The 13,510-nt window shown below is 33.6% G+C and overlaps 1 long non-coding RNA gene across 1 annotated transcript; it reads left to right on the plus strand.

Moving 5' to 3' along the window:
* Positions 1-275: 275 nt before the first annotated feature.
* LOC143078183 (uncharacterized) lies at positions 276-3,394 on the plus strand. Its single transcript, XR_012979092.1, has 4 exons — positions 276-463; positions 2,371-2,483; positions 2,681-2,729; positions 2,940-3,394. It is a non-coding gene; the product is annotated as an uncharacterized LOC143078183 (long non-coding RNA).
* Positions 3,395-13,510: the final 10,116 nt, after the last annotated feature.

Genomic DNA, 13,510 nt, shown 5'->3' on the forward strand with positions numbered 1-13,510 from the left:
ACACTCACATTTGCTTAAACTAAATGAATGCATTTCTCTAAACATTATTGATGTATTGCCATTATCATGATTATGCACTTTTCTTTTGAACTTTTAGTCCAATAAATCACATAGAGATAACACATGTTATTGCAAGTGTAATATGACTGTAATATTTTTTCTGTCTATAAAGAATTAACATAGAAAATTTGGTGCACACTGAATAACGCGCATAGCTGGTTATTTGACAGTGTGCACCACATTTTTTATGTTATTTCGAATAGACAGAAAAAATATTACAGTCATTTTTTAAATGTACAAATACATGTAACATACAAATACATTTTAAAGTACTTTTTTTTAGGACACCATTTGTCACAGTTTGGCCACATAGACATACGGCATCATATACTAGTTATTAATACCATACTTTTAATAATAATACTGATTCAGTATTGTTTATATATTTGACCTCATTGTAAAGGTAAGTAACAATATTACACACTGTAGCTTGTACATCATGTACAGGTTGTAAGCTCTTGAACATGTATTGAATTTATATAATGAATATTGAGATGTTGTGCTTGTCACTTTTTAGTTAACCATCAACATAACAAAAACAATCACAAATAACAATACAGAAGAAGATGAAATATGTCATGTTTATACTTCTAAAGAGACTGCTTTCATACATCATATAAATTCATAGAACTATTTCCCTTGAAAAAAATGCATGTTGATATTTTTTAATATAGGAAGAGACATAAACTTTTAATAACTAATATGTGGAAAATATTCATCTATTTTGGTGGATTTAACATATTATATGGACAATGACTTTATAGGCTGTTCTCTGTAGGACTAAGAACAGTTATTGTTTTTTTTTTATAATTTAAAGCAAGCATGCATGCTTTAATGTATAACTGCTGTTTTCTTTTCACATCACAACTGTAGAATACATGTAAATGGTGTTGTGTTCATTAAAAAATGTGTAAAAGAGTGGCCAAAGATACCAAAGGCACCTTCAATCTCATAAGTAAAAAAACAAAGAAAAACCCAAGGCTAAAAAACTGGGGGTGATCTCAGGTGCTCTGGAAAGGTAAACTGAAACATCATCAAGTACATGTACACGTTCAAACTTTCCTAAGTCACAGACAGTCTTACCTTCAGTTTCAACTATTCATCAGTCAACGTCAGTCTTACCTTCCGCAACAGCAAGCTCACTCATGACTCATTCACCATCAAATGTCAAAGCTAAATGTTATTCCTCACCATCCTTATCACCATCACCAGCAAAGACAGTGTCTCCACATGAATTATTGGAAAACCCACCATGTTGGTTTAAGAACAAATACCTTCTTCATACATGGGATGAGGGGTCAAAAAAATTAACAACTTACAATGGGAAAATAGTTCATTATCTGGCAAGGCGAAAAACTTTTAGGGTAAACAAGATTTCATGATATTTTGGGTGTGCATGAAGGTTCACTGTCACATCTCTTTAAAATAAAAACTGGGAAATTGATATTATTAAGTTTTGGTGAGTGGGTTAATATCTCATTCCTGTTATCCTTTTTACATCAACAAAATGGTTTCCCCCTGATGTTTTAAAATGGAATTAAATACTAGTAACTCAAATTTTACTTCATGCATGCTTTTTGATAACATACAATAACCTTTGTTTCACATGCAAGGTGTTATAGATCACACAACATCATAACCTGCATCCCTCAACAATTAATGTCAGATGAATACATAGCTGCCACAAATACAGACTATTTTAGTGTGTGGTGCAGGCATTGGCTACTTCAGTTAAATGAAACAAACTTCTATTTCCCTTGTTTAATAATGCTTTCATAGCTTATACTTTGACTAATTAACTTTATGTTGCTTTTTGTTGCTTTATGATACTATATGTTGCTTTGCTTATTAGTGTTACTTTATGTTGCTTTGTGTTGCTTTATGATACTATATGTTGCTTTAAAATTGAGAATGGAAATGGGGAATGTGTCAAAGAGACAACAACCCGACCATAGAAAAAAACAACAGCAGAAGGTCACCAACAGGTCTTCAAAGTAGCGAGAAATTCCCGCACCCGGAGGCTGCTTATTAGTGTTACTTTATGTTGCTTTGTGTTGCTTTAAGATACTATATGCTGCTTTGCTTATTAGTGTTACTTTATGTTGCTTTGTGTTGCTCTATGATACCATATGTTGCTTTGCTTATTAGTGTTACTTTTCTTCTTGTGCGACAATATAATTTTTTTGCTTTATATATTGTTTTTACAGCATGAATAAAAAATGTTTGCATACTAATAACAGTATCTTTAGACTGAAAATAAATCAAACTTTTAAAGACAGCTTAAATAAAATGTATATACATTATTTACAGGTTATATATTGGAATGAATCTGAGGGTCAGAAAGAGACTACAAAATTAGAAAGATACGATTTGACATACAAAGAACTAAAACAGGATATCAATGAAGGCACCCTTAAGATAATGTAAGTATAACAAAATTAAATAATTTTAAGAATCAAATTGAATTATTTTAAGAATCATATTGAATTATTTTAAGAATCAAGTTAAATAATTTCAACAATCAATCTTAACAAAAAATCAATAATTTGTTTTGGTCATTTGTTTATCCTCTTTTCTGTTGTTATGAAGTTACAAACTGTTTTCTTTTTTTTATTTTCAGAAATTAATTTTTAAAACAGACTATAGTGTATTTTGATTAATGATTGACAGTAAGTAGTAAAAAATAAGCAAGAGTTACCTCTCTTTGATAAGTTATTTTTTGGGGGAAATACCTTATGTTACTATTTCAAACCATTAATATGAAGCTAAAAATACTCTCCAATCAGAAAGCACTATTCTAGCATTAAAAGTGAAGGACCCCTGGTGTCAATTTTGTGTAGGAAGTTCAGTTTCAGTGATTTTTATTTTTTATTTTGAAGTAGCTAGCATGGGCATGGACGCGAAGGAAAAACCAGCACATCCAACCTTGATCAACCTTGGTAAGATGTTATAACAACACACACTGTAACATAAATTGCAATGCAACCTGATACACCGAGTAGTTATATTCTTTCATTCGTGTCGAGTTTGTAATTATACAATAAATGTCAATTGTTATGTTGACTGGGACCACTCGAACAGTCGTATACGTTATAAATACATTTTTGGGTTGATGTGTAGTATCGTTCACTTTATAAATACTTCATGGAAAACTGCCATGACGCCGAAATATCACCTTCATCCAAGATAAGTTCGTTGTATCTATCTAAATAAGGGGATTTGCATCTTGATATGTGTAAAAAAAAAGGGGGGAGAGGAAAGATGCACAATGATGTACACATTCAAAGTAAAACAAAGTGTATCTAGAAGATGCCATTTTATACATAGTAGTACAATAAACGGTCAAAATGATTTATACATTCGATTTTCTGCAAAACAAAAGACAGTTAAACAATATATGCAGCATCGATCAGCATCAATGAAAAGAGGTGTCAATGAGGCAGCAAACAGTGAACCCAATGACACAAATTACGAAAAGTATACATCGTCATGATTTAGAGTTTATCATGTAGACTAAAACAAAAATTGAAGATAAAATTGACAAAAGCTCAACATTACACAAATAAGGAGATGCGGTATGAATACCAATGAGAACTATCCACCCAAGTTCAAATGAATTGAATGTGAGCAATTATAAGCATTTGTATGGCCTTCAACAATGAGAAAAATCCATGCATGGTTTGGATAGAGAATACAAACAGGGAATGTGTCGAAGAGACACTGGGCATCCCGACCAAAGAGCAGTAAACAGCACAATGCCACCAATGGGTCGGGTCTTCAACGCAGCGAAATAATCTTGCACCCTGAAGCCGGATTCTGCTTGCCCCAAGACAATAATTTATACAATATATTTCTATGATGTTTTTTTTAAACAATTTGTTTTTCGTATATATGCTATGCTGGTGACTAAAAATTTATTTAATTTTGATATTTACTTTCTTTTATAGACAAACCAATGATGATTTATGGACACAAATTTTATGTGTAAAATGTGAAGAATTAAAATAAAAATACTCAGGATTTTCATTGTATCATAAACATAAACAATATTCAAACTGAAAGATTTTTTTTTTAATTACTGAAGCATCAATCAGTATAAATAGGATCACAGTACTAAAAATGTTGTGTATACATTATTTTGACAGCCGCAACAAAGCGAAAAAATACACAGACGTATATGTATTAAATGAAACAAATATCAAGAACACACATTGTTGTCAGATATGTTATGGAAATTAGATTTGTTTTAAAAAATTAAAAATCATATGAACAATTAATCAGTTAGTTTTTACGGTTGAATCGATCTCATTTTCATGTCGGGCCCTTTTATAGTTGACTATATGGTTGGAAGTTTTCTTAATATTGAAGGCCATGCAGTGATCACATTTGCGTATATCCATGTTCTTTGAACTCTGCTTGGTTGTTGCCTCGTTAGCAATCATACCAATTTCCTTATTTTTATATAAAAGGTTTACAGCAGAAGTTATTGTTCTTGTGAAGCTGTCCTTTATTGCATGCTTATACGTACATGATGGAAATTATAAGTGTTGGAGAAGTAGAATACACTTTTGAGTTATTATTTTTTGTTTACAAGTTACTATGCAGAATGGGATAAATCCCATTCCATCTTTTTCATGTGCGTGATTCAAACATGCATATTCAAAGAGCATTGGGTTTCATGACTGACTGGTTAAGTTCTGTATTTCCCCATGGACACGGGCTACACTGGCAAAGTGGTTTTGTGTGAAGGTTGGTTCCTAAATATTTTCTTCCCAAAAGGATAGGCAAGTATTGGTGTAACAGCTAAGAAACATTCAGACTATTCTGTCGTTTGCAGTTTTAAGATCAGTTGATTTTGTAAATGGAAATTGAGTTGGTTCATTGTGTGATCTCGCTGATCTGCCAGTTATACTTGTTACGGAATTAAAGAAGTTTTTCGACATATGCAATCTGGTATTTGTATGAGATGTTTTTCTTTACATAGACGTAACTTGATGTGTGTTTTTTGTAAGGTAAGTGCATCAGATATATATATATATATATATTTATTAAAAAGGAACTAAGAATAATGAGACAAAACAAGGCAAAATGGATAAAAAAATAAAGAATAGAGACTGACGGGGATACAATATACTGATGGTTGGTTGCTTATTTACGTCCAGTGACAAATATTTCATGCATGTTTAGGACGATGTGATACAATACAAAAAAATAGAGAATAGTGGTATTTTATAGTATGAAGATAAGAGAAAAAGTGGACAGGTTTGCAATATTATAAGAATAGTTTGCTTTTTTTATCGTCTTGTGGTAAATAATGGTAATGTTCAGGATGCAAATAAATTAACAATAATTGTAAAAAGGAGGTCCTAATTTATAGTCCGTTCAGGATACAGGTTTGAGAAATTACGACTCTCTAAAAAAATAAGGGTATATTGTATTTTAGTATAACGGTCCACCTAGGGACTCCTTTTTAAGCGTGCAGAAAGCTTGGTATCATCTATACACGAACAGTGGCGGATCCAGAACTTGTTATTAGGGAGGGGAACTACACTCACTACTGCTACAGTGTTTCACTATATATATAAAATCAACCACATTTTTCCTACGAAAAAAATGGGGGGGGGGGGGGGCGCCTATGACGAGTGCTATAATAATTTACACAGGGCCGTAACTAGGCCTCACAATAAAACGAGGCAGGCGTTTGGTTGCCGCCGTCTGCGGTACCCAGGTAATGGGAAAACCAGGGGTGACACAACCGGTCGAAAACTAGAAAAGTAGTTAATGACGAGTCAATTAAGACTTAGATAAAAACCATAACAAAAAAAGTGTAAATTAAGCTTATATAAAGTACTTTTAATCAACGAAAATAATATCCGAAATCTGATGGTACGGCCAAAAAGCTTAATTTTGACTTTTAGATCTTTATTACATTTTTTAAATCATTCAATAACAGACATAAAAACTCTTAGAACATGAATACAGTCATGTGAAATGGTTTGTTTAAGCAGTTCTATTCATTTGACTTCACGTTTGTATTAAAATTTCCCATCAGCAAGTTTGCCAAAATAGAGAGAGCTACAAGAATGTCATACATACATGTACATTTTCTACTACACTGTTTACTGTTGGTTTTTTTTTTTTTAAATATATTGGGGATAACGGAAGTGTTATTTATAGATATGTTCTATATTTAATTATTTGTTACGCCCCCTATAAATATTTGACAGTCCGGTTAATCACCCCAGACGCTATATTTAAATATGCGTCTGGGTTATCGAGACTACCAATGGTCATGGTGTTTCTATAGAAACTATATATAAATCTGTGGTTACACAAAGAACTAAAAGTACTAAGGCTTTTGGCTTACTCTGCAAATCTAAAATTAAAGACATGACATTGGCTAATGCATTGATAAGTAGATGATATAAAAAAATATAAGTGGTTTTACCTTAAATGTTTATGTCATTCAAATTTTTTTATCAAAACATTTCATGTCTTCTCACAAGGTCAATAAATCAACCCGGATGTTTAAATGTCACACTACACGTAATGCATGTATACTTTTCATCAAAAGAAACACAGCACTTATACAAAATTGACTGCTCAGGGGCGGATCCAGCCATTTTAAAAAGGGGGGTTCCTAACCCAGGACAAAAAGGGGGGGGTCCAATTACATGTCCCCATTCAAATTGCATTGATCGTCAAAAAAAGGGGGGTTCCAACCCCCGGAACCCCCCCCCCCCTCTTGATCCGCGCCTGCAAACGTCATTCTGTAGTTGTCGTATGTCATATATCTGTGGCGGAACCTGAAATCCTCTGACTGCACCAATATTTCCTTAAATAATCAATATAAAATTTCCTGCAAAAAGGAGATGGACTATTCGGAAAAATGTGGAGCTTGTAATAAATGGTGTCAGCAATACATACTTTTTTTTATATATATAAAACTTGAAAATATCATCGTGTTTGTCTCTATTCTATTCGAATGATCAGCTCAGTTATATCTACATCAATGTCAATCTTGAAGAAAAAAAAAACCACAATTGGCATATATTTGTAGCTTAAGTGTGTTTTCAAGTACTTATGCTTTAAAACTATCTGGCATGTTTCTGTTATCGTGGTAAGATAATTGTTTGTAACAGTTTTTTCAAGAATGACAAAAGGACGCGTATTTTAACATTGCGCATCACTGTCGTGAAGAATCAGTACATCTACCATGTATATCCAGATGACAAATTGTATTTGAGTTTGGCTGTTCCTGATGAAAGTAAATGTCATCACGGAAAAGCTTCTCGAACGCATCATTATGTCATCCTTCTGTTTCAAAGTCTTCAATGAACATTTATTTACTCTTAACTGAATTAAAAACATCTATTGTACTTAAGCAGTACTTAACACAGATTCACCATACTTAAACGACGAGAAACAGTGGTAACTATTTCATCCATATTAACGGACGATAAACAGTGGCAAATATTTCAAGAAGATGGTAAATATCGAGAAACATTGGCAACTATTTCGTCACAATTAAAGATCGCGAAACAGTGGCAACTATTTTATCAATATTAATGACCGATAAACAGTGGCCACTATTTCATGAATATTAAAGGACGTAAAACATAGGCTTATAGTCAATCTATATTGAATACCGATAAACAGTAGCAAATATAACATCCATATTAAAGGACAAGAACAATTTCGCAATACTTCATATAATGTGTTCTGTCATTTAGTTCGACAAAAAGAAGGGCGTGACACTTATATTGTCAATTATAAAAGAGAGCCTGTTTGACAGGGCAGAAATGTATCTTGCACCAGACAACTTGCACGGACCAATCACATACACTGTAGTTAAGAAATTATCTGAAAAAGTATAATTTCCATGATCCATCTTGCACCCGCAATTTTCTTCAAAAATTCAGGCATATTTATTTGGAGAATTTTAAGTTTCAGTATTAACTAGAGTATATAATGCACCAACTATTGTCAATTGAACACTCTTTCTTATATTTCTTCTTATAAAATATTAAAATTAAAATGTTCACCCCCCCCCCCCCCCAATCATATTGTCCGGTGTTGTTTTCTGTTGTTGACAACAAATCATTCAAAGAAAATCTGAGTTAAGTAACCAGGCTTCCGATTTATTTCTACAAATATGATAGATTATATAGACGACTTGTTATTAATGGTCTGATTGTATTACATCTAAAGCATGTGATAAAATTTTGCATTTTAAGGGTCTTTTGAATTTTGTCCCAAAGGGTTATTTCCCGCCTGTTACATGTATAACTGGTTTTTTCACCTTTTGAAACGTTTAAAGCTAGGTTCACACTGCCGATCAGATCAACTCGATGATTCCGATTGTCCACATTTCCACGACCAAGCGTGACCAAATTCTTGATCGGGCCTGTTTACCACTTCTACCCGACTTCTATCCGACTGTTCACGCCCTTAACCCGACGATTCACGACTTCTTGACGACTCCATCAGAACTCAAACCCGACCACTAATTCAATACGTATTCGATAATCCTGACCAATTCACGATCTTCACTCGACTAGCTAGATTAAATTAACTATACTCGATCTCAGCCGGATCTCGACCAGACCAGATCGACTTGTTCGCATAGGGATCGAAGGGATAGTCGGGCATTGGTCCGGTATGTACTATTTCGGTATGAAATCATCTGATTTGTTTTACATCACCCGCTGCAGTGGAGGAGGCATCAAGTGTTACACTTGTCCGTTCGTAAACGTCCCAAGAATTAGTTTCGGTTATCCAATTTTATGTTGCTGCAACCAAATTTTATGAAACGCAATACCATAAAACACAGATCAAGTGCGAATTTGGGTGGTGTCACTTTTACCGTTTTTGAGTAATGACTCTTTATAACGTTATATGCAAGCTGGGGCATTATCTGTGTCCAATGGACACGTTCCCCGTTTATTTAGTTAGATTCAGTAATTCACAGAAGGTCTGAGTAAAATTATACATTTAAAATATCTATATGGAAATATAGCAGTTGGATTGTTTAGCAAGGTGTTTAGAGCTCAAATAGACAGGTTAATAGCTGTGACCGAGCTTGAAGAGAGCGTAGAAAACGAACAAAAAGGGGCCAGCAAAGGGTGCCGAAAAATCTAGATGATGCAGTGGCTGAAAAGGCGACCACAGCGTGGCTGTATACATTGTAATCACAAAAATACTGAATTCCGAGGAAAATTTAAAACAGAAAGTCCCTTATCAAATGACAAAATCAAAAGTATGAGAGACTTGCAGGGGCTGACCATGCAAAGAGGACCCCAATGGTTATAAAACTTCATGAAAGTAAAGTAGGACGCTGATTTGTCATGGGAGTTTTACTGCTCTTTTCTTCAAAATGAGATTTGTCACTGAATTAGTACTGATGTCAGATAGCAATATACATAAATCCCTTTTCACTGCTTTCTTACAAATTAAGCCTACGGTTTGTGTTATATATATATTTGCATATGTATGTAATCAGTATATTCCTTGGATCTGATACCCAGTAGTTGAATGGTTCAAGATATTTCTTTTTGGTGGATCCATGGTAACAACCTGCATTTTTTTTACTAATAATATTGCAAAAAGGGGGTAAAGATGTCACATATTTTCCAAAAATTTGGCCAAAAATCGAATTTCAATCCCCTGGAGGTTACCTTTTCTCAAGCTGTTTTCATACATCTATCACGAATTAAAATAAAAATAATTTGTCTTTCGTTTTTTTTTTTTAATAAAACTGTGTCAAAAGGCGTATGAAAAAAAGTGTTTGTAAACATTCGACCGTACGGTGACATATAGTTGTTAATTTTTGTGTCATTTGGTGTCCCGTGGAAAGTTGTCTCATTGGTAACTATACCACATCTTCTTATTTTTATACTACTATTTCTAGACAAAACGGACAGTCAAACAAAAATAGTCCATTAAACAGCTAAAATATAATATTGATGTTCTTAAAACTAACTTTGTAGGCTAAATTAGTCATCAGCTGTCTAATAACGAATTTTAATGCACAATTACATTGATTTCATATTTGAAAAATTCTCTTGGGCCAAAATGCAGAATCTACTTCTCTTCAAAACACCTGAGATCATCCCAGGTTGTATTGGGTTTCGTGTTGCTAAGTTTTTAGTTTTCAATGTTGTGCATGTGTTATGAAAACTTCTGTTTGTCTTTTCGTCGGCTTTCGTTTTTCGCTATGGCTGTGTCGGTTTGACCTTTGAGTTTGATTGTTCTTTTGGTATTTGTGTTCTCTCTTTTAGATTTTTTACATCTCCTTGTAACAGAACAGACGCGCACTGCATATGAAGGGATTTGTGTACAGTTAAAAATTAAAGGTGACAGTATATTTTTGCAGAAGCAAAGTTTTGAGAGTTAATCAGATCTGCACACATTATTAGAGAATCGTGTAGCTGTCATACAAACTCGTTAATGGCCGAGTACAGATCGAAGAGTGGTCGAATGTGGTCGCGTAGAGATCATGTATTATTCGAGTTGGTCTGGGATGAAAAATTATAGAAGTCGCAGTGATCATGAAGCGAACGGGCATTGGTCGAGTTAATCTTGACCACATATTGAACAGGTTGTCGTTGATCGGGAATTGGTCGGTTATTAGTCGAGCAAAGATCGAAATGATCGAGTACTGATCGGTAAACTATTTGTATTCCGACCAAACTCGATCTCTGCACGATCCTTTCCCGATCAATTCGACCACTTCTCGACGAATTCTCGATCTCTTCTCAAGTGAATGGCTTCTCGATCCTTACTCGAATGTTTCTGACATGTCAAAAACTCTCGGGTAGAAAGGCAGATTGATGACGACCAAGGTAGACCACCCCGAACATTCTTGTCGATTGAGACAGACCAGTCTCCCGATCGCCTAATTTGTCTTGATCGAGATTAATCGAGTTGGTCTGATCGGCAGTGTGAACCTTGCTTAAACGACCAATATTTGGTTTCTTGTAATGTAACGAGAAGAACACCATTTCTTGAATGTGTGACCCCGTATGTATAGGTGAATGGCAGCCAGTTTGAATAATCCGAACTCCCCAAAGATCAGAATTTAGCGAAGAATAATTTTGTTGTTCTCTCCTGTTACAGCCTTTTAGTGTACCTTCTGAGAATATGTCATTGACAGCTCTGTAACAGTAAATGTGTTTTTATAGTATCTTATTAAATTGTAGATGGAAGTAAACTTTTACACAATTCGAATAAAAGAACAAAAAGTACTGTGTAATTCCTTTCTGTTACGTTCTGTCATGTTACTTGATGAAAACTAACAGCATAGCCATAATCAGCAACAGGATGGATGTTAAAGACAATTTCCCTGATGAATCACAAACTTTAAGTTAATCTATTATATGCCAACTATTTTATTTAATATAAGTTAGATCATCCTACTTAGTAAATCTCAACATAATATACAGGTTATCGAATGAAAAGACAGGGTTTTTACTTCCGATAACAGCAGAGAACATTTAGCAATTTTAGTATAGTAGATGGTAATAGAAAGGAATTTAATTTAGAATTTTTCATTACCTAGGCATATTTTTCATCTTGCTAAAACAGTTTCAAAAGATAAATGACATTGTTAGCTATTACATTTGTATCATCCAATTGTGACGTATTTTTCTTAAAATATGAAATAAAGTAATTGTTTTGAAAAAAAAACTGTTACCAACTCTGTCCTGATATTTGTCCTAGTATTGAAGATTTTTTCATGTTACCGACTTGTCGGACTATATTTTAGTATATTTTGTAACCTTTTGTATTGAAAATGCTAAAATAAATAATTTGCATTTGATAAAATATTGTATGCTATGCTAGTAACCAGATATCTTTAACTTACAGTGGAGATCAGTTCTAACCTCTCATAAATTCTGTCAGAATCTGTCAGGAGAACTGTTCTAGAACAGTATGTAGAACTGTCAGCCTGACACCTTTTAGTCAGTTCTAGGTTAGAACTGTTCTAGCTAGAACTGATTTGGTCAGTTCTACCTAGAACTGATTTGGACAGTTCTAGCTAGAACTGATCCTGACAGTTCTACCCTAGAACAGTTTTAGACAGTTCTAGCTAGAACTGACCAAATCTTTGGTCAGTTCTACTTCTAGAACAGTTCTACGGTTAGAATTGATTTCAAATTCTACGGCTAGAATTGATTTATAAATTCTACGGCAAGAATTAAATTATAAATTCTACGGCTAAAATTGATTTATAAATCCTACAGCTAAAATTGATTTATAAATTCTACGGCTAGAATTGATTTATAAATCCTACAGCTAAAATTGATTTATAAATTCTACGGCTAGAATTGGTTTGGTTTAAATTTAAGACTTCTTTGTCTAAAGGCTTCGGCAAAATAGCAATTAATATTATAAAGAGGTTTGCTATTTTGCCGGTTTTAACCCCGCCATATTCTGCATGTATGTGACTGTTCTAAGTCAGGAGCCTGTTATTCAGTGATTTTCTTTTGTTGATGTGTGACATAAATTATTTGTTTTTCTTTCATTTTTTGAACATAAATTAAGCCGTTAATATTGGGGGGGGGGGGATTATTATTTCATTTATTTTACATTTGTCATTCGGGGAGTCAGGATGACTCGTTTTACATAACAAAATTATCTGACCTTAATGTAATACGTTATTCCGGCCCAAACCACCAGGGACGGGTCCAGAAGTTTAAAAAAAAAGGGGGGGGTCCAACTAAAATTTATTGTCCTCATTCAAATGCATTGATCGTCCATAAAAAGGGTGCTGTACAGTAATTCAGTTATAATTTTAGGTCAAGAGGGACTGTAATATATACAAGTTATAGCAATATTGGAAAACAATGACCTCAAAATTTTGTATGCATGAATTTATAGTGCCAGCATGTCCTCTTTTTATTCAAAGTATTGAATCGTAAACAAATATCAGTAGTTTTCATACTTCAGAGTGAGTCGTGTAATAAAATCTTTTGACCGCATCAATCTAAACTGACCTTATTTGCTCTTTCGTTCTGCAAATCTATATAGCTGTACAGAAATTCAGTTATAATTTTAGGTCAAGAGGGACTGTAATATATACAAGTTATAGCAATATTGGAAAACAATGACCTCAAAATTTTGTACGCATGAATTTATAGTGCCAGCATGTCCTCTTTTTATTCAAAGTATTGAATCGTAAACAAATATCAGTAGTTTTCATATTTTAGACTGAGTCGTGTAATAAAATCTTTTGACCGCATCAATCTAAACTGACCTTATTTGCTCTTTCGTTCTGCAAATCTATATAGCTGTACAGAAATTCAGTTATAATTTTAGGTCAAGAGGGACTGTAAAATATACAAGTTATAGCAATATTGGAAAACAATGACCTCAAAATTTTGTTCGCAGGAATTTATAGTGCCAGCATATATATCCTCTTTTTATTCAAAGTATTAAATCGTAAACA

This window comes from Mytilus galloprovincialis, chromosome 6 (genome assembly GCF_965363235.1).
Source record: "Mytilus galloprovincialis chromosome 6, xbMytGall1.hap1.1, whole genome shotgun sequence".
In the NCBI taxonomy this organism is placed as follows: Eukaryota; Metazoa; Mollusca; class Bivalvia; order Mytilida; family Mytilidae; genus Mytilus; species Mytilus galloprovincialis.